The sequence below is a fragment of the Nyctibius grandis genome, chromosome 27 (genome assembly GCF_013368605.1).
Source record: "Nyctibius grandis isolate bNycGra1 chromosome 27, bNycGra1.pri, whole genome shotgun sequence".
NCBI lineage: Eukaryota > Metazoa > Chordata > Aves > Nyctibiiformes > Nyctibiidae > Nyctibius > Nyctibius grandis.
Window position 1 is genome coordinate 1,462,377 of NC_090684.1, and position 25,709 is coordinate 1,488,085.

The 25,709-nt window shown below is 51.4% G+C and overlaps 1 protein-coding gene across 4 annotated transcripts in view; it reads left to right on the forward strand.

Moving 5' to 3' along the window:
* PLXNA2 (plexin A2) overlaps positions 1–25,709 on the forward strand; it is a 215,217-nt gene that overhangs the window by 59,391 nt on the left and 130,117 nt on the right. For 2 of the 4 annotated variants that reach the window (XM_068419454.1, XM_068419456.1), the window contains exon 2: positions 5,825–6,061. The gene's annotated coding sequence lies outside the window, so the exon portion shown is untranslated. Of the gene's footprint in view, positions 1–5,824; positions 6,062–10,696; positions 10,782–25,709 lie in introns of those variants that run through there. The other 2 variants (XM_068419457.1, XM_068419458.1) reach the window with 2 other exon arrangements.

Sequence of the window (25,709 nt, forward strand, 5' to 3'; positions counted from 1 at the left end):
CAGGCTTTGATTTAAATGTCTCTCCATTTGTGTGGGGTCAGGTTAGATCATCAGTAGTGTGTGCACAGAGCTTACCATTTCCATCTTAGGGAAGACGCAGACACCAAGAGCCACGTTAGCCAGAAATGCCAACAGAAATGAGCTTTGCAGCGTGCACGTCCTGTGCGTGGCGATTCGTTTGCTAAAACACCCCTTCGGTTCTGTGCTTTGCCCCCTTTGGGGATGGTTGTTCGTGATCTGAGATCCCTGAGGAGATTCAGGCATCATGCTGGTGGGAAAATGCAGGGTTCTCCTCTGCTTACTCAGAGCCAAGGCTGCAGAGACACTCCAGTGATTTCAGTAATTCCAGCCTTCCGTTTATCACAGATTTAATGGATAAAAGGTGGAAGCTGACAAATATCAGAAATTTGGTGTGTGCATTACTGATACGACGATTTAGCCCACGTACGATGCTGTTACCCCATCCCAGCGTGGCCCTGGTGACTTCTCATCCAGCTTGTTCCTTTTCCAGCTCAGCATTTCTCGCTGTGCTGCTGCAGACATTCATATCTAAGAAATACAACCAGTGACTTGATTTCAGTGCTATAGGCGCTCCCCGTAGAAATCACCTGCTCAGTCAATTAGTAGGACTGAATTTCATATTACTTAACATCTATACTCCTCGAAGGCAGGAGATTCCAGCATCTCCATCTGTATTTGCTGGGATTATTGCTTAAAGGTGGCTTAGCTACTAAGCCACTGCTGCAAAAGCTCCATTAAGTTCTTTACTTGTTGTACATGTGAGCTGGAAGGATTTCAGTGCCGCAGGTCGAATAAAGAAACCTGACACCCGTTCTTCGAGCAATTAAACTTTGTAAAGTAAACTGTGTGTATTTCATTAAGGAAATGGATCCATCAGCACTGGGAATACCATTTATGAATATTTCCTTGTAATGGAAAAGTGAGCATGTTGACAGGATGAATTATTAGACATATTTACAAACAGCTGTTAAAAAGCCTGTGTGTACGTCCCAGCTGTATTTTTTTCCCTTTTTACGCAGGGTTTATAGCAGTTGTACTTTGAAAAGCCAGCTTGATTGGCTTTCTTGAGAAGAGAGGTAAGCTTGATTAATTTATTCGTACTCCACAGGACTGCAGTCGCAACTGGGAGAGCAGTCTGTCTGTCTGCACTTTATTCATGGCATAAACCCAAGGGCAGACAACCAGTACACAGCCTACCTGGTGTTTAATTACCGCTATTGCGTACATCTGATACGGGGATCGATAGCTTCAGGTCTGTCCCCAGCCATGCTGATTTCTCGTGGAATTCTCCCCCTTCGCTGTGGACTATGTGAGAAGAGAACCGAGGTCGTTGGTGGGAGTCTGACTGCACGCAGACCAGGGGAGAAGGTTTGGGTCTCGGTGACACTGTGAAGGATCTGGCACGGTTCACTGGCTGATACTCCAGGTTTGCAGGGACAGATAGGGAAGAAGGATTAAGACCGAGATATTGCCACTTGAGGTGGTGTGAATGCTACTTCTAAATATGTCAGCTTGGAAGTTGTAGGAAATACGAATCCCGTGGCATGAGATTACAAGCACAGAACATGCGACGAGATTATTGCCAAGATGTTCAGATTTTTCTCCTGTCTCCATCCCCTCCTGCTGTCACTTCCCCCCTCAGTCTTTTGCTTCTCTGTCAATGAAGCAGTACAACAGCTCTCAGCTGGAGAGCTACAACCAGGACCCCGTACTGCACCCAGAGCGCGTTGGGACCGTGGCGTACATGGCACCGCAGCAGGGAAAGCTTGACCTGGAAATAGCTGTGTCTGCCCCCCGCAGTGAGATTCCCCTGTATCCCCAGCCAGCCTCTAGCAGATCCTCCTTGTTCTCTTTGACTAGACGCCATGTGGGAAGTTCCTTGTGTCGTTTCCATCTGACTGCAGCAGCATCTGCTGCTGCTGATAAAGCTGCTGGAAGAACTGGGGAAGGATCAGCCTCAGCCCGTGCGCTGCCCCTCGACGGCGTCGGCCGTCCGCTGGGTCCCAGCTGGTGGCAAAGCTCTGGAGCAGTTGTCACCCACCTCGGCATGCCTCCGCCTCTCCGTTTTGACCCTCATTGCAGCGCACCCAGGCATGTGCTCAGGTCCATCTCTGTTTACCAAGGCGGTGTAGCATCTGCTGGAGATAACAGAGTACCTGTGCTTAAGCATAAACACACGCTTTGTGGGATTCATATTTCCTACAACTTCCAAGCTGGCATGTTTAGAACCAGCATTCACAATGGTGAATATCTTGGTTTTCTCTTTGGGGATTCCCTGCCATCCATTTAAATCTCTCCTAGTGATTTTCATCTTCTCTGCTCCAGAGCCAGTTTCTCCAAAGAAGAGACTGTGGAGCTGGAAGTTGGTGGAGAAGTGGAGCACTTGGGTCTCTAGAGCTGCAGGGAACTGCTTGGAGCAAGCTTAGTGTTCTAATGATGTATTTGCTGAGGTCAGTTTTCCCCTGGCTCCAGCAGTTATTCCTTTGCCATATAGGATTGCAGGAAGAGTATTGTTCCTGTAAGCACAAGAGGTGATAATGTAATACCAGCTGTGTGAATTCTCTGTATTTATATCCATAGTTTTTACAGATTTATTTAAACAGATAGGCCTAGTCTGAAGCCAGCTCTTGTTTTCGTGTGTCATGATTCTCTCGGAGTATTTCAGGTCTCTTTAAGCTAAATCCATGAAATGAATACAGTGTTTTTAAAAGAAGATTTTAAAGTTAATTAAAGAAATGGAAGTATATACTTCTAAAGAAGTTAGATTTGGCATAGCATCCATGTATAATACACCTAGTTTCAGAGGAGGTCTAGTGGAAGGACACGTTCTCTCTCTAGGGTGCTTAGGTTGATGAGAAACCTATTTGTAAGGAAAATTGACTTTAGAAATGGTTGAGAGCAAGCTGCTGCTTTTTTTTAAGTCTCTGCCAAGTGATTGATTTGGTCCATAGGTTCATCAGATCATTGCTTCCGATAATGTAATTTTGCTTATTTATTTTATATGTGATCAATACGATAAATATTACAGAAACGTGGAAGTGCCAACTACATTATTTCTGGCTGTAGCAGAGTGGCGAGGGGGCATGCTCCAACTTACACTATGTGCCTTGTGAAGCAGAAAAGCAATTCAGACAGACTAAAGGCTACAGATGAGGCTGTATGTTCTCTGCAATAAATGCAAATGATTTGAATTCATTTCACTGGTAAGAGAAAAGAAAAAAATTAAAGCTAAGGATGTTGCAGATCAAGGAATTCAACTTTAAACAGACGCAAAATTAACATAAAAGAAAACATGGCAATAAAGAGAGGGGAAAAATAGATTTCACTAAAATAATCTGTTTTAATGAATAGACCATGATCTATTTCTGAAGTACCTCTCTGTGGTAGTGTTTTTTCCTTGGGGTTTTTTTTTTTTTAGAGCATGTACAATAGCATTATGGCCTAGCTGCAATCAGTCTGCTGCGAACAGCTTGTACATATTTGGATGTTCACTGGCCCATGAGAGCAAATCGTCCTCCCTTACCGTCAAAGACTTTCTTTTCCAGTTCCTTTATTAGGTAACAAATGGTTCCCGTTTCTTTTGTTCTTCAGTGTGAAGCACATTCAGTTTTTCTGGCTCTGCTTTATTATTTTTGTTTAGATTTGTTAATGACTTATGTTTCTCTATTGCTTGCAAGGGACGGCCTTGTAGTCTCTTCTGCTTTTCGCTAAGAAATATCTTGTAATGAAATAATACTTGTAATGATAAGCCCAGAGCTTATCAATGTGGAATATAGACCCAGCTGGGATTCTTCCATGTCACATTCACTGCAGCATGTTGGGGTAGTTCTTCTAAAGCCTCTTTAACCAGAAATAAATGCTTACTTGTTCATGGCAAGTGCCACAACTGCTAGATGGGTACCCACACTTGGTGTCCAATGCCCCAGAAGAAATAAATGATAAAATAATCTTAAAATAAGTTATTCAGATCTACAGATAGTCTGCTGAAGTGTTGTCTTATTTAAATTTAGTTTGAATTACTTCTAGGCTAAGGACTTCTGCAGAGGAGCTCTGTTCTCTGCATCCTGAGAGGCGAGAGAGGGAAGGGTCATACCCTCGTGGGAAACCTGCTGGTGCGGGCTGTGGGACCGGCGCCTGGATGGCCAAACACAAGGCTCTGAGGGCTCTGCTCGTGTGGGAATTACCCCCTCAGAGAAGGGGGCTCTCAGACTTGTTTTTGGAGTGACCACGAGTAACTTGAAATGATTCAAGCCCTGAAAATGCCATGGGAGGTGGAGCTTGAGGATGGTGCGGTGCCAGCGGTGCTGAGGAATTCAGAGATGTTGATCAGACATTGGCAAAGTCTGCGTGTTTGGTTTCCCTCTGCCCCTTTTCTCCTCTCGCTGAGTTAAACCTCTGGCCCAGGCAACACCAGAAATCATGGAACAGAAAAATACGAGCATTCATAATGAGAAACAGCCTTCTCCTTTTGTCTGGGCTGGGTATATTTAACTGGTGCGATTCCGCTGCCAATACATATTTGCCAAGGAAAACTTTCTCATTTAAACCTTCCACTTATCCAAATAAAGAGAGAGGAGCTGGAAGTAGGTCTTGGCACAGCCACGGAGGGGTTTGAGTTGGGAAAAATAATACACTTGATCTCTTTTTTTTTTATCTAGTCCATTCCTATCATTTTGAAAGCGTGAGTTGCTTTGCTTAAATAGAGGCCAGCAGGTGCACAGCTTGCAAACCACATGGCAGTGCTTCTGGTGTCAGTCATGGAGTAAGAGTAACACGGGTTTGGACAGGCGTTTTCTTCTGGTTTACTCCCCAATACTTCATCACAGGTCCCAATGAGCAAGGGTACACTGCCCGCCAGGCTGGCACTGGGGAGGTGCCATCGCCACCACCTTGAGTGGCCTTTTGGGAGAAAAAAACTGTGCTTTTGGTCCTTCTCTAGTGAGAAGGAAACTGCTTGAAACCAGAGCAGCTTGCTAAGACACCACCAGCTCAGCAGGGACCGCCTGGGAGAGCTCTGGGGCTCACGCTGGAGGAAACCCGATGTTTTCCCCTGGCCTGGCTGTAAGCTGGAGTGGACTTCCTCGGTTTGTGGTCAAGGTTTGATCCCAGCGTGAGCCAGGACTGTCGGCGTGGTTTCATCCGCTTCTCCCAGACCCGAGCGCTTGGGCTCAGCATCTGAAACGCCCCATCCAGACCCACGGAGGGCAGGAGGCGGCTGTCTGCAGAGCTGCTGTGGCTGCCAGCTCCCTTTAATTAAGGCAATGCAAATGGCTGCAAGGGAGAAGGTGCCAGTGAAAGTAAAAGCTCATGAAAGGGAGCACAGACAAGGAAGGGAGAAATTATTCACATAGCCCTAAAGTTTACTTCTAAGAGGTCTTTTTTTTTTTAAATTTCATATATTTTCCTTGATCATTTGAGAGAAAAGATCCATCCATAGGCAGATCTCCAAAGAGATTATTATTTTTTTCAGCATTGCTTTTGCTTTAATCCGTGGTCTCTTCAGACAGGGAATGTTTAATTGGTGCTCTGGTGAAATGAAATGTTTAAATAGATTGAATGGCAGACTTTTTCCCTCTGTTGTGACATTAATCCCCCCAATATTCCTGGGCCCCTTGCTGGGTATTGAGGCAAAGAAAGGAACCAGAGGAGGTCCCTCTCTGTACATCTGCCTGTGATGTGAAAACTCCCTGGATACACTTATCATACATGATCCAATACATCAATTAAGCTGAAGACCTTTCTGCAATAATCACTTACACACATGAAATAAATCACCCTCTATGATACATCTTTTCTGACTCAGGGCAGACATCTCTGCAGAGGAGACGTGACGGAGGAAGGCAGGAGAGGGGAGCCCCGGTTCACGCTCGGCGCCTGGCCAGCCTGGTCTCCAGCAGAACATCTCCCTGGAGGTACGAAACCGTGTGTCCGTGACACAGCCCTGCCCAGTGCACGTGTGCACTGAGAAAGCTGGAAGGAGATTCTGGAGAAGCAGATGAGATGGAAAGGTGACCTGCTAAATTAGGAGGTACATTAAAAGGTTAGTGCTCTTGAAGTCTTAATTTTCTTTCTTTTATATCTTTTCCTGTGGCAGTCTGTATTCTTAGTGGTTGTGTCAAGGTTGGTGATAAGAGTATTTAAAATCAGCCTGTACCTGCCCTGCCTTTCTCTGACTTCAGCTGAACTCTGAAAGGCGTTGCTATAAACTTCTGAGTTTGCATTTGACTATGAACATCTCCCTCCCCTTCCTTTCCTGAAAAAAGTCCTAAGAAATACTGAAAAGAGTATGAAACGATAAGCAGACTTCACGCTCCGTGTTCCTCAGTCGCTTACAAAATGCTTTGCAGAATTCACAGCAGCAGATTAACACTCACAGACCCACAAATCAAAGGATTTCCAGCTCCACCCACCTCCCACCCGTTATGCAGGGAAAAAAATCTCAATCTCCTCAGACAGGAGGGCAAAAGAGATGAAATTAAGGTTTAAAATAATTTAGTTTTGCGTTTAATTTGGTTTTGCATTGTCAGTAATACACACTGCCTACAGAAAACTTAAAAAGATTATTGTAGAATAAAAGGCAGAGCCACAGCGTGTTTGACAATATGCTCCGTATTTTATGTTCATTAGGACAGGGAGCCTGAAATACTCATTTCGTTATGATGAAGGAACTAAAGATTTCCAATGAACATGCTGCAGTGAGCATGCTGGGGTGATTTATTGCTAAAACAGCTTGTTAATCACAGCGCCCACCTTTCAGGCTTCACAGCGCTAGTAACTGAGTCGTGTAGATGTTTCTCCCCCAAGACACCCCTTCAGTGTACTGGGGAGGTGGGAACCCTGCAAACAAACTTCAGCAGGTCCTGAGGAAACTCAGATGCAGGTATTTAGAGCAGATATTTTGGAAAAGCACTGTCACAGCTCCCCGTTGAAAGCCCCCCTCCTTGGATACCCATGTCTTAAACACTGCACACTTGTGTTGCAATGGGCCCTGCTGCAATTTTTGAGGATTTCTGCAATTCTCCTGTCTGGGGGTGCTAGGAATGTCGTGGGTTTTTAACATCACTAAACATTACTAGTATCTTTGCAGGGTTACTTTTCTGCTCTTCCCTGTATGATCCCCTTTTTCTCGACTGAGGCAATTCTTAGCTGTAGGAAGACTATTAAAAATGGCATATTGTGTGCACCTTGAATTTCTGACACACAACCTCAGCACGGACGTTGTCGGCAATTGTGGTTTTGACAGTAACAAGACACTCTGTAACTCAGGATCCGGAGACTTTCTGTTCTCCTGCCCTTGCACTTAATGAAACCAGAGTTTGTTTTAGAAAGAAAAAACCTTTCTGAGTTAATTTCAGCTCAGTTCAAACCAGGGGATAGAGAGGCAGGAACTGAAGCTCACATTTATGAGAAAAATCTGAGGAGGGGAAAGGATGAGGTGCATTAGGAAAAGAAAAATCCTTTTCATTTTCGAAGAAGGTATTATGAACAGTAGAGAGAAAAAAATTGCTTGACAAGATTCTTCTAAAGAGCAAGAATAGCATAAAGTGCTAGTTAAATTCCCATTGATCTTTCACTCAGCTTCCCATATACATGTAGGTTTGACTATGTGATATTTCCTTTCGCTGTCATCAGTAATAACTGAGTGGAAACAATCATTTCTAAATAACTGCCTATGAGCCTTCTATTGTAGTGATTAGAGCTGAATAATTATTAGCTCTGCTGAATATTACGTGGATAGATATGATGCGAGTAACTAGAAGCTGTCAGGCACTGGCATCTGCGAGCAGCCGGCTGTCCGGTGCCTATAGACGGTGCCTATAGACGGTGCCTATAGACGGTGCCTATAGATGGTGCTCTTCCCCTCGCACAGCTTCTGCAGCTGCTCTCAGCCAGTCCTAGCTGGGGACCAGAGGCCTGGACTCTGCTTTTCTGAACTCAGCAGCTTCTCCTAAACGGACACAGGGAAGGGGAAAAAAAAAAAAAGGATATTTTCCTGCTTTAGAACTGAGGGAAGAGCAGAATTTTTTTTATTACCCTGGGAATGGCAAATGCAGAGCAGATACTGACGCTGGGTCCTGCTGCGTCTGCGGGCACTGAGAGCAGCACCAGAGGCGATGGATAAACCCGCGTTATCCAGGACTCTCAGCGAATACGCAGAGGCGGTGCTGGAAGGATTGAAAGGCCCGTCGCCTCACCCGGCTCAGACAGATTCATGACCCCTGCGCTCTGAAGCAAGGGAGTTTATCAAAGATGAGGACAGAGAGAAATTGTGAACACACAGGCTAGAAACAGAGACCGATCTTTCACTGATGCCTCTCTTCAGCAGCTGCTTAAAGGCTGCTTTGTCATCCGCGGTCCGGATCCTGCCCGGCAGAAAAGGAGCGCTCGGCTCCCTGTGTCGGGGGGATGAGAAGTTGTGTGCCAACACTTTGAAGATGGCTTTATAGCCGATCTTCCCTGCTTGGCCGGTGGTTGGTGAGCTCCTGGTTTGCTTCTCGGCACAGCTCAGAGCTCCCTGGGCAGCGGGCTGAGGGGCTCTGTGCCCACGCTGGCGCTGCCCATGGGTTCTTCGGCGAAGCCGCGGGTGTGTGTGTCGGTGACTGTCCTGCCAGGGGTGCGGCTGCTGGTACCCAGGTGGATCCCACGCTGCTCTACCCCAGGGCGGTCCCAGGACGGGCCCTTTCTGTCCCCAGCGCCAGCGTCAGGTGCCCAGATGCATACGGCGATGGGGAGTGTCAGGCAGGGACTAATATTTACACTCCTGGCTGTTTAGTTTGTGTCTCTGTGGTGACACTGTGTGTGTGTGCGTAAATATGCGTGTGGGCAGAGGCTGTGTGGAGTTTTGTGGATGTAGGATTGTACGCTTACGTGTATGTGCATCTCTATACATTTGTCACCAGATGTATTTGATTGAATTAGGGGCAGGTCCTTTCTTCTGTTACGGCTCCAGACTTACACCTATCACCCTTTCCAGGAAAGGGTGAATGCAAATAGCCACAGAAGGATTTCTCCAGCAGTTGCTTCAGCAAAGAGCTTGCTAATATTTAAAGCCCACAGACAACTCATTAGCCCAGCAGCACATCCATCACCTGAGCAAACCCAGGTGAATCTCCACCTGTTTTGTTTTGCTCCCCACATGCTGGAACAGCCCTTTGCTCACACGCCCTGTGCATGAGCTGCTCTGTGAGTCTGGGGCTGGTCCCCAGCTGAGCAATCCTGTAATTAGCTTGAGCCAGACTCTCCATACAGGAACATAATTGACCATCAATAAATAATAAACAGAAGACAGGATGCAGACAGTCCTGCAAAGAGGAGAGAAATGGTTGTTGAGACACATACCTGCCTCGTATGGCTTTCTGCAAAAGGAGAAATTGCATTACGGGGATGCGCTCTTAACCAAGGATGGTATTTGTAATAGAATTTGGTACCGTTCGCTGTGAATGCACGGCACAGTAACTGTATTAGGGACAGAACAGCGACAGGGAAAAGCTTGCTAAGGAACCAATGCTGCCATCCACTGAGTGTCTTCTGTTTCCTCTCCTGAGCTAAACAGCTGCAACCTGTGTATCTTGCCAGGATGCCAAAATCTCCTGCTCTAGAGCTTGCAGTGAAGTCGAGGAGACCCTTTTCATGGGAGTGGGGCTGGGCTCCTGCCTGTGACGTGTGGGGAGGTATGTCCGTGTCACACTGATGGTTATACAGGCGCTATTGGAAGGGAAATCCTTTTCTGAAGGATGGTAAATGTGGTGAGGATGGGGAGAGACACGGGCAAGCTAACCTGTCCGGTTCTCCCTGGAGAGGGGCCACGCAGGCTGTGCTTCACAGCCCTCTCAGGAGGGGGAAAAGCGCAGGGTCTGGAGCTGCACAGGGGAGTGCAAAGGCATTCCCTGCCGGACCCCTGCCCAAGAGGCTCCTGAACCCTGTACATGGGGCAAAACTAATGGCAGTTGTGTCTATTCTCCCCTAAAAACCTGCAGCGGGTGCTCGCAGGCCTCCCTGTCCCAGCTGGCCGTGGCCCCCGTGGTTTTGGCAGGCCAGGAGGTGTGCAGGTCGGTGGCTTCAGGGGCTCTGTGGCACACGTGTAGCTTTTGCTCTGCTGGAGGTGACGTGGCATCGGCAGAAAACTGAGTTGTCAACCCCATTTTATGGATGGGGAAACTGAGGAACAGAGCTCAAGCGTTGCTCCCCCCACACAGAACCATGTGCAGGGGGTCAGAGCTGGGGACAGAAACCAGCAGCCTCCATTCCCCTCCCTCCCCGAGCTGAGGGGAGGCTGTAGCCCGATAAATGCGGGACAGCTGAGGGCACAGGTGGGGGATCCCTTAACGCCATCACGGCTCGGCCCCGGCCCAGGTGTGCGGGCCCGGGGCTGCGCAGCGCGCCGAGGTGAGGCGGCCCCGCTCCGCGCTCTCGGGCTTTGTCTCGGTGAGGAGGGGGAGCCGCGCTCCCCCGCACCGCGATTGCTGCGGGGGGGGCGGGCTGAGCCCCGGCGCCGAGGCTGCGGAAGGGTTAACGCGGGGAGCGGGGGCGGCGCGGGGGCGGGCGGCGGGCGGGGAGCGCGGCGGGGCTCGGCGGAGGGAGCCGGGGCTGCGGAGGCATGAGAGGCCGGCGGGGCTGAGCCGCGCCGCGCCGGGGGAGGCTGAGGGGCTGCGGGAAGGCGGCGGAGGAGGAGCGGGCGCCCGGCCCTGGATTTCCATGGTGTCGGCGGCCGTGTGGATTACCCCGCCGTGAGCCGGGCGGCACCGGCGCTGCGAGGTCTGGTGAGTGGCCGAGGCTGGCGAGAGGCTCCTGCCGCCGGGCATCCCCGGGGGTGCGGGGCGTCCTGGGGTTGGGGCTCCCCCGGGCATCCCCGCCGCCGCGGTCGTGCGGGTGGGCGGCCGGGGAGGTGCCGGGAGGAGGTTTGGGCTCGTCCCCGTGGCCGCCTCCCGCGGGTGGCACCGAGGGCTGCGGACCGCGGGGCCGCGCTCGGCGGCACCGGCCCCGCCGCGGCACCGGCCCCGCCGCGGCGCCGGTACCCGAGTGCCCGCCCGTGCCCGGGGAACCGGCTCTGCCGGGAGCGGCACCCGGGGGTGCTGCCCAGCGCTGCTCGCGGGGGGCCGTGAGGAAACCCCCCGAACTCCCCACTTCCTGGTCATCTGCCTCCCCCCCTCCCTCCCCGCTCCGTTTTCCGTGCCCGTACGTGTTACACGTTCGTGTATTTTCTCGTTAATTCCGTTGTCATTTGTTACCGCTCAGTCACGGTCTGGAGCAGCCAATGCACCAGAATAAACTCGTTTCCATAAAAAGTTACTGTTGGCAGGGAGGGACTTTTTTGAAAACACCCTTAAATCTTGGAAAAAATCCCCATTAAAACTTTCCCAAATCCTCGCAAGACCCTTTTTGAAAGGGGAGGGAAGACAAATGCACTTGTGCTCCCTTCAGGGGAATCCTAACTTCTGTGCGATGGTCCCCGGCTGCTCCAGCCCCGTAGCTGTGTTGGTCGCAGCTCTGTGCAGCCCTCCGTGGTGCCAGGCTGTCCCCTGCTGTGACCCGCGTGTAACCTGGCACAGTCAGGCGTTACGGGCTTTGTCTCCACTCAAGCTCTGGCCAATGCTTTCACATTCCTGGAGGAATGATGTTCAATTAATCTGTGTTCTAAGGGCTATCAGAAAGTCAATAGGTTAATATTAAGTGAGGTGAATAGTAAGTGGTTGAGGGGAAAAAAACCTGTACATCTGTGACCTGCAGTTCAAGATACTGGCTTGGAGGTGAGAGAATGTGAAGTTAGCAGAGTACCATGATGTAAAAACCTGCTGCTGACAGGGTTTCCCTGTTATTTGCTGAGCAGTTGATGCTTCACTGGTGGCTTCAATGTGTTTAATAGATCTTAGCTGACTCACAGAGATGGTCTTGTCTCTTCTTCTCTGGATGGCTTCATTGATACGGTGTCTAAAAGTTAAATCAAATGACCTACTTTACAGCTGAAAGACAGATGCCTGCAAAGAAATCTGTGCCATCTTCAGAACAGATGTTTATTTTTTTTTTCCTTTAACACCAAGGTGTTAGATCCTTTAAAATGCAATATTTTTTGGTCTTTATTGCCGTCCTTTTGCCGTTTGTTGTCACTTTGAGGACCCTCAAGGCTTAAATGTGATATTTTGGGGTGGTGCAAGGAACCAGATAAAATAGCTTTGATTTAAGAAACTTGGTGCAAGCAGTGAGTACCGTGAATGCACAACTGCTGTCGTGAAATGGCTTATCTAGCAAACCAGTCATCTTTCTCAACTCTTCTAACCATCTCCACAGCGCTTGTTGCAAGAAGATAAAGTAACCCAATTTACTTTTCATTGTCTTTATAGTGTTGTTCGATGTAATCAATTGTGGAGTTTCCCCCCGGCTTATAACAAGTCTGTGCGGTGGAAACAGGTAACAGATGCTGCATAAGATCTGCACGCCATCCACCGATATGATGGGAGCAGCTTTTCCTGGTGCTCTTACCACGCTCGGTCTCGTTCTGCGTGTTAACCCTGGGCTTCCCCTGCCTCTCAGCAGAGGGGAACCTCAGCTGGGTGCAGAAGGGAAGATGCAGATCCAGGCTGGCTGTGGGAGCCTGGAGAAGAGGTGACTGCTACTGCCCTGTGCTCTTTAACTCTCTTCGGCAAATTGCATTAGTATGTGACAAATTGGCTTGCAAAGCAGCTAAATGGGAATGACATTTGGAGCAGTTTGCTGGGCAGAGCCTGTGGTGTCGCGGGGAAACATGTGATTTGCGGCATCTTCCTGAGGTCTCCGATTTAACTACCACTACAAGGCTTTCCAGAACTTACTTCAGGAACTCCTGTTGCAGCTAAATGTGGGAGGCTAGAGCAGGTCTTGGACTGGCCAAAAGCTGGGGCAGGTGCAGGGGCACTGTCTCATGCTGCAGGCAGCGTATATGGAGAATTGAGCTAGGGAAGAAAGCAAAAGCTAACGTGCAGAAATTGCACAGGGCGTGTGGTGAGCAGGCTTAAGGTGGGAAGCTGTGCTGGCGGTTTGGTGTCACTGCGATGCTTTCCCGTGGGAGCCAGGCTGTGTCTCAGCAGTACCTTTGTTCAGCCGGGGTTGTTGCGGTGGCTCTCGGAGGAGCGGGCTGCGCTGTATGGCAACAGGGAGGCACACACCTGCTCCGCGCATCCCGCTTCCCCGAGCGCCGATGCGTCTGTTTGAACGTGGCACTGATCAAGCTGTTTTAATTGGCCCCTCTGCAGTTTGAACAATAAATATGTAACGGGGGACCGTGCCCCCTCTTCCGCGCGGCGTTCAGGCTGTCATTTGTGACGGGGAAGCGTGTGCTCTCCGCTCGCCTCATCCCTGCGCGCTCGGGCGCCGCGCTCGCTCCAGCTCCAGCCCGGCCCTTACAGGGGGTGAAAATTGCACTCCCCCATCTGCGTTTGGCATCCTTAAAAAGAAAAAAAAAGATGAACCTGAGCAGCAGTGCTCCTGAGACAGGCCCCTTCACATTTCTAAACACTCTTGATTATTCAGCTAATCTTTATTTCATGGGCCTGTTACAAGAAACACAAACGGGGGAGAAAGTAGAAGGCGGTGACACATTTAAAACACACAAGAAAAGTGCTGGCAGGAATATAATTGTTCTTATTCCAGCGATATGAAATATTTATGGGCCTAAGTTGTGGCATGATTCTCTGCCCCCCTCCCACCTAACTCTTTCTGAAATGTTTTTCCCAGTAAAACAGTAACTGGGGAGCTCTGGCTGTGCTGCCAGCAGAGCCCTGACCCCTCCTCTGTCTGCAGGGCAGGGGCACCCGGCCGGGCACGGCGTCCGTCCGTCCATCCCTGGGAAGGGACGGGAGGATCCCAGCGCGCTGGCCAAGCTGCCCGGCTCCGACGGGGAGCGGAGCATTGTGTTACACTCTGTTAACTCGAAATAATTCCGAAGCATCCCCTTGGAGCCCGTGAAAAGCCCCCTTTGAGGTGCCCGTGTTGTGCAGGAGCCCGCTGCTCCCCCAGGGCATTCTGCTCTTAATTCATTAGATCTGAGGGGGTTTTCTCTCTTCCCCCCCCTCTTTTCTCTTTTCCCCTCCCCTCTCTCTCCCTGGCAATTCAAACAGCGATGAATGGACAAAAATCCCTCAAGGGAAACATTTTTTCACTTAGTTACAAAGATTTCATGGCTAATTAGAGTAAATGTGGTTTTTAGAGTGTTAATCTCTTAACCAGCTTGGCTAGGAGGCCACCGCCACAACAGCAAAGGGGAGGGCAAGGGGGAACCAAGGGGGAAAAGGTGCTACCAAGCTCTTCCCTGGGCTGAGCCACAAACACCCGTGGCCGGATCTGATGTGTCTTTATCACCAAGAGCATCCTGTGCACGACCGCCTTAGCTCGGCTAATTGGGTGCCCACCTTCCTCTGGGGGCACGGCGCAGGGCGAGGGCACGGCTCGGCTGCGCGAAGCTTGAAGGCGTTTTGGTCTGAGGGGTCCACGAGCTCTTTGTCTGCAAAAGTGGTGCAGAAGGAGCCTCCGGGATGAAAAGCAAAGCAGGAACAAAAGCAGAATTGAGGGCAGCGTGCTGTCCTTGGGCGGCAGAGGCGGCTGCCCAGGGCTTGTGTTCAGATTCTTCCTCTGCAGGGAAAAGCTATGTATTTACTGTGTGGTTTAGTGCCAGCGAGGGAGATGGGCTGTGAGCCGGGTGCCTCGGGCTGGCCCCCACGTGCCGCTGCGCCAACCCGGCTGGGGTTGCGACGCCTCCAGCCCGCGTTCTGCAGCGAGGCCCAGGCTTGCTGGTGAAGCGTGTGGTCCCGGTGGCACGTTTTGTCCAAGGTGGATGTTTTGCTGATGGAAGTCATCCCCCCCCTTTGCTGCTGTGAAGGGGATTTATCCTCAGTGTGTGTTGTCTTCTCCTTCCCTCCTCCGGTCCTTCCCGTCTGCGCCGCCTCCCCAGGATCTGCCTTTCCAGCCTGGTTTTGACTTTGCCCCAAATGGCTCTGGCCAAGTGGGGTGGGTAACTGGTGAGCTGCTCCCTCCTGCAGCCCACCGCCCACCCTGGGCAGCGGGGCCGGGGGCGGCTGGTGCAGGCAGAGCTCGGGAGGAGGTGGGAGTGGGATGTGGGCTTGAAATTCCTCCTCATCCCACTAGAGGGGCTCCTCCGGATCAGGCTGGCGGAGCCCAGCTGAAAAACGAACATAAACCAGCGGCTGGCAGAGCTGTGCTGGGATGCAGCCTGTGGCTGGTGCGGGAGCCCTGGTCCCTCGGAGGGGACACGGGTTATGGGGACTGCAAGGCTGGCCCGGCGCTTGGCTGAGCGCAGCACTTGGGGGTCGCGGGGCAGGAGGATTTTGGGGCTTTTCAGAAATTCCTGGCTGAGGCAGGCTGGCTGTGGCTGCCTCTCCCTGCCCTTGTCCAGGAAAGCATCGCTCCCCGTCGTGGCTCCTCTGCCCACTGTGGTCCGAGCGCTGAGAGCTGTTCGAGTAGGGGGGAGGCTGCTCTAGCAGGACTTCACCAGGAAAGCACAAGTTTATCAAACACACGAGTGCAATGTATGTCAGTGATGTACCTAATCTGCTGTTCTCTGCTGGTTTTGAGTCTGAGCTGTGCTCCATCAGTGCGTCCCGGAGGGCCCGAGCGATGCTGTCAGCCTGGCGTTGGCTGCTGCGGGGTGGGGGGCTGCCAGGGACAGGGTGCTGGGAAAGAGGTGCCCTCCCCTCCGGTATCGGATAGAGCCCATCTCGTGTTTCTCACTGTAATCGCTGTTTCTGTTTGGGTGAAATCAAACTGGGAGGTGGTGACGGGAGGGGAGTGAAAAGCGAGATAAATGTATCGTATTATGAAAATTTAATCCTGCTTTGGCTGGACTAAAATTGCATTCAGAGCAGGAGATAAAAGGCATCAGAGTCATGTTATAAAAAAAGCCCAGATCAACTCCAAAAGCAGAGCAGTAGGGAGCCTGGGAGAGCCCTGTGCGCCAGGGCCTCGCTGTGCCAGGACAGCAGCCAGTGCTGCTCCTCCCTGCCCGCACCCGGCAGCGGGGCCAGTGCGGAGGGATGGCCTGGCTGTGTGAGGGGCTCCTGGCTGGGGATCTCCTGAGGCTCAGGGGACCCAGAGAGGCTCTCTGCTCTTCAGAGGTCCTGCCTGCCCCAGCCGTTCCCTCTGTGCAGTGGGGAATAGTTGGCAGCGATGGTGGGGACAGCCCAGAGCCCATCCCTACCTGTGCGCAGTTTTGGGGGGTCTGATGGAGGGCTCCTGGCTCTCTGGAGCCGGCTGTGTGTTGTGCTTGGTGTGACAGCGGCTTCCCAGGCAGGAACGTCCCTCGCAGCCCTTTTCCTGCTCCGGCACCATTTCCCTGCTTCATAAAAGTGAAAGGTGACGTCTGAGTAAATATTACACTGACCTCTCACCTCGCTGCCTCCCGCCACCGCTGCTCCTTTCTCGGGGCTCATTAACGGAGCCGCTGCCTGACCTGGGGCTGTGCCGGCGTGGCGGGGGCTCGGTGCTGGAGCATGAGCCGGGTGCCTCACGGCTGGGAGCTGCACGGGAAGGGCTGTCTCCTTCCTGGCCGCCGCCGAGGCTGAGCCTCCTCCCGAGCGCGGTAAGTGGAGGTTAGATCAGCCTTTGCTCGGCCTCGGTGGGGAGTGGCGTGGGCTCTCACGGTGGGTGCCGGTGCCACATAACACCGGAGCTGTGCTGACAGCTCAGCCACGGCCACTAATGCTGGTGGGAGCAAGGGGAGGTGCTGGTTTGGGGTCTTCCTGCTCTAGCAGAAGCCTCTGGGGGAACAGTTGCACCAGCAAAAGTCCACGTGAGCAGGAGGCTGTTCAGAGTGGGTGCAAGCAGGAGGAGCTGAGCGTGGTCCTGGCCTCTGCCTCTGAGCAGTGACTTGGTGGGGCCAGGAGGGCTCCTCGAGGGCTGGGCCAGTGGCTCGTGCCTGCCGTGGCCTCGTCTCGGGCTTGGGGCTCAGCAATGGCAGTGCCAGGGTGTGGGGGAAGCCCTTGGGGTGCGCAGGCAAATCTTACTCCATTTTCCCAGTGAACGGATGGTTGGATGGGGCAGTGATAGTCTGTGGAGAGGCTCTTCCCTCGGTGTATCGGGGAAGGTTAAAGGAAATGGCTTATTTTGCTTTCAGCTCCTGGCTGGCTCTTAACAGCATTCGAAAAACAGCGGTTTTAATTCCCACAGCAGCTCGGTGTCAGGCTCCGGAGCCCCGTTTCCCTGTACCGTGTCTCGGGAAGCCGCGCGGCACTGGGGAAAACAGGAAACCTCTGGGGCAGCGCCGGGCTGGTGCTGGCTCTGCCGCCCGTGACGCGCGCCGGGGAGGAAGCGGATCCACCGCGGCTGGGCCGGGAGCCGCCGTCAGACCCTGACTCAGCGTGGAACAAGTTCCTCGTGTTATTTCCAGGCTTGGGGAGCCTGGGAACAAATTCCTCCTGGAGAGATTTATGTGTAGTTTTTCCTCCGTAGCGGTTCCGTGTCAGTGGTAAGAGCTCGGAGCCATCCGAGTGTGTGGCGTGGGGCAGTGCACCGGGCGTCCAGCGAGGGGAGGGCAGGAGGCTGGAGGTGCGCAGGGGTTCTCCTCGGTGTTCATTCATAACACCGCTTTGGTCTGTTAACCTGGGAGTGAGCTTCCAAAAAGTGAGTTTGAGCTCTGTGGTTTTGAGATTAATTATAATACTTAAAGCAAAGGCTTTGAATTATTTTTATTTGCTTCCCAACTGCTGGGCTTTCAGAGTTTGCCGTGTCAAGATTGTTTTGATAGCCTAAAGTGGCCGTTTTCCCTCCCAGGAGTGGGAAGTTGAGGTTCTGGGAATTGGCTGTTGGAAAAGCAGGTGCTGTAATGAGCAGGAGTGTGTCAGTAGCCCCATTAGAACTTCCCAAGTCACGAACCAGGTGATTTCCCACTTCAGGAACATTACACCAGCAGCAGCGAGTGCCGCAGGCCCCGGCGGGCTGGTGGCTTGCCCAGGTAGCCAAATAGGAGGGATTCGTGCGTAGCCAGTTCCTGTGAAGAGCTTTGTTCCCTGTGGCTGGGCAGATTTATTGATGTCAGAGCAGAGAAATGGTAAGTTGGCTGCTTAACAGGGATGTTACAGTTCAACTCCATAAAACACACAGGCTGTCTCCTTTACTCATTCCTTTGCCAAGTCCCCCAAAAGTCGCGGTGACAGGAGCAGAGGATGGAGCGCTGCCCTCATGATCATATTTCCTGCCTTTGCTGGTTCATGTCGCAGCCTGTGATGTTATTTAAACAACAACAACAACAAAAAAAGCCTGTGAATTTCCTTTTCATTTTTAGTGGAAGTGCGAAGAGGTGGGGTGGGGAGGAAAAGGCAGCGTGGCTGGAGGTTTCCTCGCTGGCTAAATTATTCTAATGCTGAAGATTTGCCGTCTCGCTGACGCTGAACCACGGGAGCTCCTGGGTGTCGAGAGGGGCCGAGCGTGTCCCTGAGTGTACTCCTGCAGGCCCCCAAACGTTTCCTCTGCTGTTTTCTTTTTACTTAGAGTTGATGCTGAGGGTAGGGCACAAGGAAGAACGAAGATGCCTGAATCCCTTCCTGGGTTCAGCCAGTGAGATGCAGGACAGCCAGAAGGGCAAGACCGCTTGCCGTGGCCAGGCTGCTGTGGGAGAGCTGTTTTTTCTTTGGTTGTGTTTTTTTCCCCTGAGTCAGTTTGGTATGTATCGAGTGCTTCCCAAAGATGGTGCTTACGTACTTACGTGGGGGATAAGCTCTTCTCAAAATCTGGAGTAAGCAAATTGGGGCTAAGAGCTTCTCAAAGTCCACCTTGGAATGAGAAATGCTTCCGTGTCTGCCCAAAACCTTCTAAAAATTCTGACTTGTGCCCCTCTGTATTTCCAAGTCAATTTAACATTACGGAGGCATTGTCCATTGTGCTACAGAAGCTGGAAGGGCCAGATGAAAAACATCCCCAGTAAGTAGTCTGTTTGGCTGAGATACGATGCAGCAGCAAGAGGTTTGCTGCAGGCTATTTCTCTCCTAGTTTTTATCAAGTTTTCTCTGCGGTTTGCAAGGAGTTAATTGCAGTGCAGTGATGAGCCCCGCTCTGGTCAGCGGGCTGTGGTGCCTTTGGCTTGGCCAGAGCAGGAATTGTGTTAAAGGCCCATTTGGTGGTAACGCGTTTAGACTGTCTTTAGGATCTCATAGCAACCAAGGAGTGTGGGCAAGCGCTCCTGAGTTCGCTGGAAGAAAGAGGCAGGAGCCCCTTTGCTTGTCCACTGGGATATAATAAGGTGCTGGTACAAGTGCTTGCGTAACTTGGCTTTTCAAGGCATAAATTGTGTGACAGGGGCAAATCTGTTCCATCGGTTCCACCAAATAAATTTTCTGACTCTGAGGTGGTCACAACTTGTCTGAGCTGAGAAGTTCTAGAGCAAATTCTGAGGAAAAAAAAAAAACAACAAAGAAGAGGCTCTTTTAAGGACTTCCAAGGATGTTGTATAACTGTTTTTTAAAAAAAAAAACAAACCCTGCCCAGGGTGCTGGGTCACTGGAGGCTTAAACTCAGGAGTAGTGACAAGTTGGGTGGGATGGGACTGACTTTGCAGGTGGAGTTCTTCACTTCTGAGCGTGAATTCAGCAATATGGTTTTTTAACCCTTCACTTCCTGGCAGATTTGTATAAAATGAGCTGTATGTCAGTCCTGTTCTTGATACAAGATCTAGTTTACTTTTAAGAGGACAAGTGGTTTTTGGTAGTCCAATTAAAGGGCTAGCTGCTTTGGAAATTTTCTGGGCCAGGCAGCCCAAAACTGACGAGTCAATAGCAATGGTGATGTAGAAAATGGGGCAATGCTCTCAAAGTTTCAAAGCTTTAAGGTGAGGAGCAGGTTGAAGATAGTGGCTGGTGGGAGAAAAGCCTGGCATCGCTGCAGTGGAGCGGGGAGGGCCTCCCTGGGCACGAGTCCTGCTGGCACAGGGCTGTGGGAGCTCACCTTCCCTGCCAGCACCTGCCCTCACGCTGTCCCTTAAGGGAGTGGCAAAGACCTGTTAAAAAACAAACAATTTTGACTTATTTTCCTTCTCCTTTCAAGATTTAAAAAAAAAAAAAAAAAGCAAACCCCGTCAGTGTTTTTCCTACAAAGTGCAAATTTTAACTTGAGAAAAAGCAAAATATTGACTCATTTGTTCATCTCTCACAATTCCTGCATCCTCTGCAAATCTCCATTATAAACATGACACTTTGCCAGATTATCTGCTTTAGCCATCTTGTTACTGAAGAGGATATAATATTAATTTCCTTGTCGTTTAGTTTTTCTGATGTATGTGGGGTCATTTGGTTAACAGTGTTATGAATCTTAATGTAAATCAGTTGGGCTTTGCTTCAGACCTCTAAAAAAACAGTGGAAGCAGCACTGATGTGATCCTGGAAGATGCACAGTTGTCCTCGGAGCTGCGTGGAAACTCAAATTTGGGTGTAGAAGGAGTTTCTTTTTGATCGAGCATCTCGACCTGTTGTTTCGGTGGAAGTTCTGCAGCTCTCAGGCTGTATATAGCTCAAATCATTGAGTTCTGCCTTGGTTTTGTCCCCAGCAATCCTGATGAATTTGATATAAGTGTATTGCGGATTTGGAAAACCAATTTGTGGTTGTAAAGGAGATGCTTATAAGATTGAACCTGCAGCCTGCACGTGTTGCTTTGCTCCACTGTATTTTGTAGAGCAAACTCCTTTGCCGCTGCAGCCTTGCTTCGGTCTGCCAAGGTATCGGTGAAGTCCTGCAACAAACTCATCTGTAGCTTCTCTCCCTCCTAGATCCTCTGTATGTGTTATGGAATCAAGGAAATTTCGTTATCAGTTCTTAATCCATCAGCCTCTTGGTGATGCATCTGGTCGGGGTGGTGAGGAGGTGTCACCCCGCATGGACTGTGGGTGCTGGTCCATGGTTGGGTGTCTGCAGTGCCCCGGTGCTGCCCGGGGAGGTGGGAGCGGCAGGGATGGGACTGGGGCAAGGGCGAGACAGCTTCCACGGAGGAGGGTTGAATTGAAGAGTGAGCGAGGAGCTCTCCAAGCAGGCAGGCTTGCTGCGTTCCTGTGAAATATGGCCTTACAAGTCCTTGAAGGATTTATTGTTTTCCGGGCGCTGCTGGATCCAGTCCGATAGGCTGGATATAGGAAGGAAATGACTCAGTTGCTCTACAGACAAGTGCAGCTTTGAAATTCAAAGAGGCAGGAGACAGCTGAGAGGCTCCAACTCACTCCCATCGGGAGCGGGGTCCCCGCGCGCCTGTTGCTCTTTGTGCACAGCACTTGGGGTTGCGGGTGGGGAGGGAGGAGGCCCCGCTGCAAACCAGCCGATGTGTCGGAGCCCTCCGGCTTGGGGACCCCACGGGAGAGCAGGGGACGGCACGTGAAGGTGGGGGTCAGGGGGGGCAGAGGGCTGCCGGTGCTGCCGCAGGGCCCGTCTGCGGTGGTGGGAGCAGCTGCCGGGCCCCGCGCCCGCCTGGCCATTGCCAATCGATTGCTGCGCCGGGGGCACAGCGCGGGGCTGAGCTCGCAGCAGCGTAACGGCTGTCAGGATTTCCAAGGCATGTTTCCCACCCACAACAGGGTGGAGAAGTGCAGTGACTCTCCCTGGGGATGAGCTGTGCGAGGAGTTTGGGCACTCCGGCTGCCCTGTCTCCTTTCCTCATGTCCGTGTTGTCCAGAGCTGGCCCCGCGGTCCCCGTGTTTGCGCTGTGGCCTGAGCTCTCCAGGGGTTTACCACAACCAGTGGAGAGAGGCTAATGATTTCGCAAGACAGGCTCAGGATTTTAGAACCTCTGGCCCATCGGGGTGTCCAGTCTTTCTTTAGCCTCATGCGGTGACTTCTAGCTGATGTCAGACATGGATGTAAGCAGATGCTTTCTCCATCCTGTTGTCAGCTCGGTTGCAGAGAGTTGTTAAATGATGGAAAGATCCTTAACAAAGAATCAAGAGTTAGTGTTAGAAGTAAAGAAAACAAGACAGCTTGTTTCATCTAAACAGAAAGGTTATTAAACAGGCTTGAATTAATCAGTGATCTGCCAGAGCTCTGAAATTGAAAAGCAGGGCAGAGGAGCATGGAGCAGATGAGTGGGAAGCAGCCACTTTCCTGGGTAGACGTTGATGTCCAAATCCTGTAGGAGAGGAGATGGTGTTCAGTGGATGGTGGGATGGAGCTGAGGTGGCTCCAGGCATTGGGGTCCTTGGTGGGAGCTCAGAGCACAAGGCTGGGGGCACCTGGCTGCCAGCACTGGGACCCCCCTGGGCACTGATGCACGAGACCCGCTGGGGTCCTGCCAGCAGCCAGCTGCCGTCCCCGTGGCCGTGGTTCTGCAACGGTCGCTGCTTGTGCTCGGTGAAGCAGACTGGGCAGGGAACGAAGATGCTTTACATTTCCCCGGGTTCAGGCACCTTGAAACACTTTCAAAAGCTGCATCAAGCACCCCAGTGATGCTCTTAAAAGGGCAGGGAACCCTGTGTAAAGAGGCTTTGAGAAGTGAAGTCACTTCCTTCGAGGCGCTGATAAAACCGCTGTTGACTGCAGTTCATAGCACATACTTCCACCAAGACAGGCCTGAGGAGGGCTGGTTAATGGTCCCTGAAGGGTTCTTCAGTGCTGTGCAGCTCTCTCCTGCATCAACCTGTCTGCTTCAGTTTTGTTGTTAATTTAAGGGCTTTTGCAGTTGTGTTCTGCCTTTCCGAATCCTTGTGATCCTGCAGTGGTACCTGCGTGGTAATTTCTCCCACTTCTGCAGCGGGAATGCCAGCATCGCGCTGGGCAGCTGCAATCCCCAGCAAAGCAGGGAGCCGATGGTGCTGGTCACGCCGCAGGGATGAGCCTCTCCCTTGGCGTGTTCCCCCACTTCTCATCCCGACGGCTCCTGCCCCGCTTTGGTGCCGTACCAGCCCTCCCCTCCCGGGGCGATGGCCTGTGGTTGTGTGAGCTTGACGTGGTGGTTATTGCTCGTCCTCTGAGAAGATAATCCTGTTCTGGAGTGGCGTGGAGCATCATAACCAGCAAACACCTCTCAAGTGGGGAAAGGGGCCTGAATGTGCGCCCAGGCAGCGGCGTGCTCTTAATTTCAGCGCTGCTGGCTGAGTGAAATCTATAGCTGCACAGTTGGGGATTCAGCATCTCGGAACCTAATTTTAACAAATGTACAATTTCCTGGTTTACTTAGGTAACAGCGCTGTGGCTACTGTGTAAATACATCTGGCTGCCGTAGGGAGTGTTGGGGATAACGAACACCGCTCGCTGTACAGGGCTGGCACAGCCAAAGGATTTCTGTTTCAGGATTTCTGTTTAATGGAGTGGCTGGGGACCCATTTAATTTGAAGCTGGGGTTCTTCACTTGCCTGTGGTGCACTTGGAGCGAGGCCAGGAGAAGCTGCTGCTTATTTTTCTCCTCCAGTTCGGTGGCCGCTCTGTGATCTTCCCTCGTGCTCCACTGTAATATTCTCTTGTAATAAACTGCAGCTGGATGTCACCTGGGGAGAGAGAGCTGGGCTGAGGCTCCGGAGATAAAACTCCTGCCTTTGCCACTGGGACCTTTTGACTAGCCTTAGGCAAATCATTTAGTCGTTTAATCTGCTTGTGCCTAAGGTCACCATCCATTAAATTCTGTTTTGTTGGGAGTAAAGTCCATGAATAATCAAAGGATGTTCAGGTGCACCAGAGAAGAGAGGTGGATAAACCTCAGTCCAGCAGGACTCGGGTAAGAAACTAGAAAAAGCACTTTTGAAGGGCCATGCTGACCTAGATTGCCTGGAGGGGCTGGGGACTCTGTTTCTGGAGGTCCTTAAGGACGGTTGAGAGAGATCTCTTGAAACATGATTATAGCTGGTCCTTGCAGCAGGAGACTGGATTAGAGAATCACAGCTTTCTGGCCACAAATTTGTATGATTTAATGTACTCCAAAGCCATTGACCTGTTTACACAGGTTTGGATGAAACTGAGACCTCCCAAAACTTCAATAAACCAGCTATGAAACTGAAGAAGCATTAAATTTTCCCTTTGTGTCATACTTCAAGGCAACCAGGAAAATAAGGGTCTGTTGTGCTCCGTGCTGCAGTGCCTGGTGCTGTCGCCAGCCTGGGGTCTGTCCTCAGGGACCGCGTGGTGAATAAAGTCCTCTTTTCCCAGCACCTCTCCTGATGCAAGGTAATTTATAAGCTCTTTCGCAGCAGTGTACTTGAAGCTCAATAGCTGCCAGCTGTGGTTTCTCAGATAGCAGGTGTCAAGTAGCAGCACAGGGGAAGAAAAAGGTGTCTAATTTCTGCCACCTAGGTGTCCTAGGCTGATTATGAATTTTTCTGGACGTCTTTTGGGGTTGGTGGGTTAAACGTCTCCAGCTGCGATGCACGGCTGGGTGTGAGCCACACTGGAGCCACAGCTGCGGTCCTGCTTTAGGTTTGCCAGAGGAGCCAGTGCTCCCTTGGAGGCGGTGAGGATTTTGTCAGTGTTAAAGGAACGGCTCCTTGCTGTGTCGCGGGGATGTTTCAGCATCCAAGCAGGTCAGAGGTAGCCGTGCCTGTGTTTACTTGTCACCACTGACAGGGGAGAGTAGCTCTGCTCTGCTGAACAATCTCTGATCAAAGGGTTATGAACAGAGGTGCACCAAGAAGCGCTGGACCAGCCCCTTACACATGCTCTCCTACCGCAGTTTGTGCCTGGTGACTCCCTGTTGAGTTTTCCATCGATTGAACACCCGAGTGCCTCACGTATGAAAGCATTATCCCCATTTCACAGGTGGAACGGCTGAGGCTGAATAACAGGACTTGGCCGGGTCTATTCAGTGAGTCTGGGACAGAGCCAGGAGTAACGGCAGGTCGGGTCAGGGGGCTGCGCCACGCTCTCCAAAATGCAGCTGCAAAGATGGGGCGTACAGCAGGGCTCTCCCTGGGACTTGCTGTTTCTTTTTACCCCAGACCTGTTGGGATGTGTGTGCTTGAGAGGGGGATGGAGGGGAGAGAGGTGGCTTATCTGGTATGCGTTGTATAAACAATGTCTGAAGTCTGGACAATATGAACAAATTTTGTGCATAATTCGTGCAATCGTGTTTGTTATCAGGGAAATGCCTTTTCATGGCTGGGTTTCGTTGTTCCCCTCCTCTTCCTTGTCCCAGGGCTGGAGGAAGCAATAATCACAATACTGTATTTTGCCCTCTTAACTCTTTCTCAGAAAGCTGACAAGCCTGTGAAATACCATCCCTGTGAATAAGCAGCTCCGGGGAAGTGGGGACACGGCTCCCGGCGCAGTTCCTGCCTGCGGCTGCCAGCACAGCCCTGCGGAGTGGGGCCAGGCACTGCCGAGGCGTGGGGCGTAAGGGTGGTTTTCAGCCCGAAACCCAACGGGTTCGGTGTTGCAGGTGATGCTTTAGGAAGGACTTGGTATTCGTCATCCCTGTGGTTCGGGAACCTCTGCAGGAACCTTGGACCTGATGCCAGGCACCTCGCTGGTGATTTACAACTTGCTCTTATTGTTGTTAGCATCAAAATATTCTAAAAAACCAAAGAAAAGGCGCTAGGAGCCCTCCTCGTTGCTTTGCATTACAAAGAAATGGCCAAACTCTCGGCTTTTTTCCCTCGTTCCAGTTGGCAGATACGATATGGAGCCAATGCAAAGGGAAAGGGTCGGGCTGGTGCAGGGGTGAGGTTGTTCTGAATGGTTTGTTCTTGTATTTCGGTTTATATAGTGTAGCCTACCCCTTTGGTGACCCTTTTGATAGTTCTGGGGGGTTT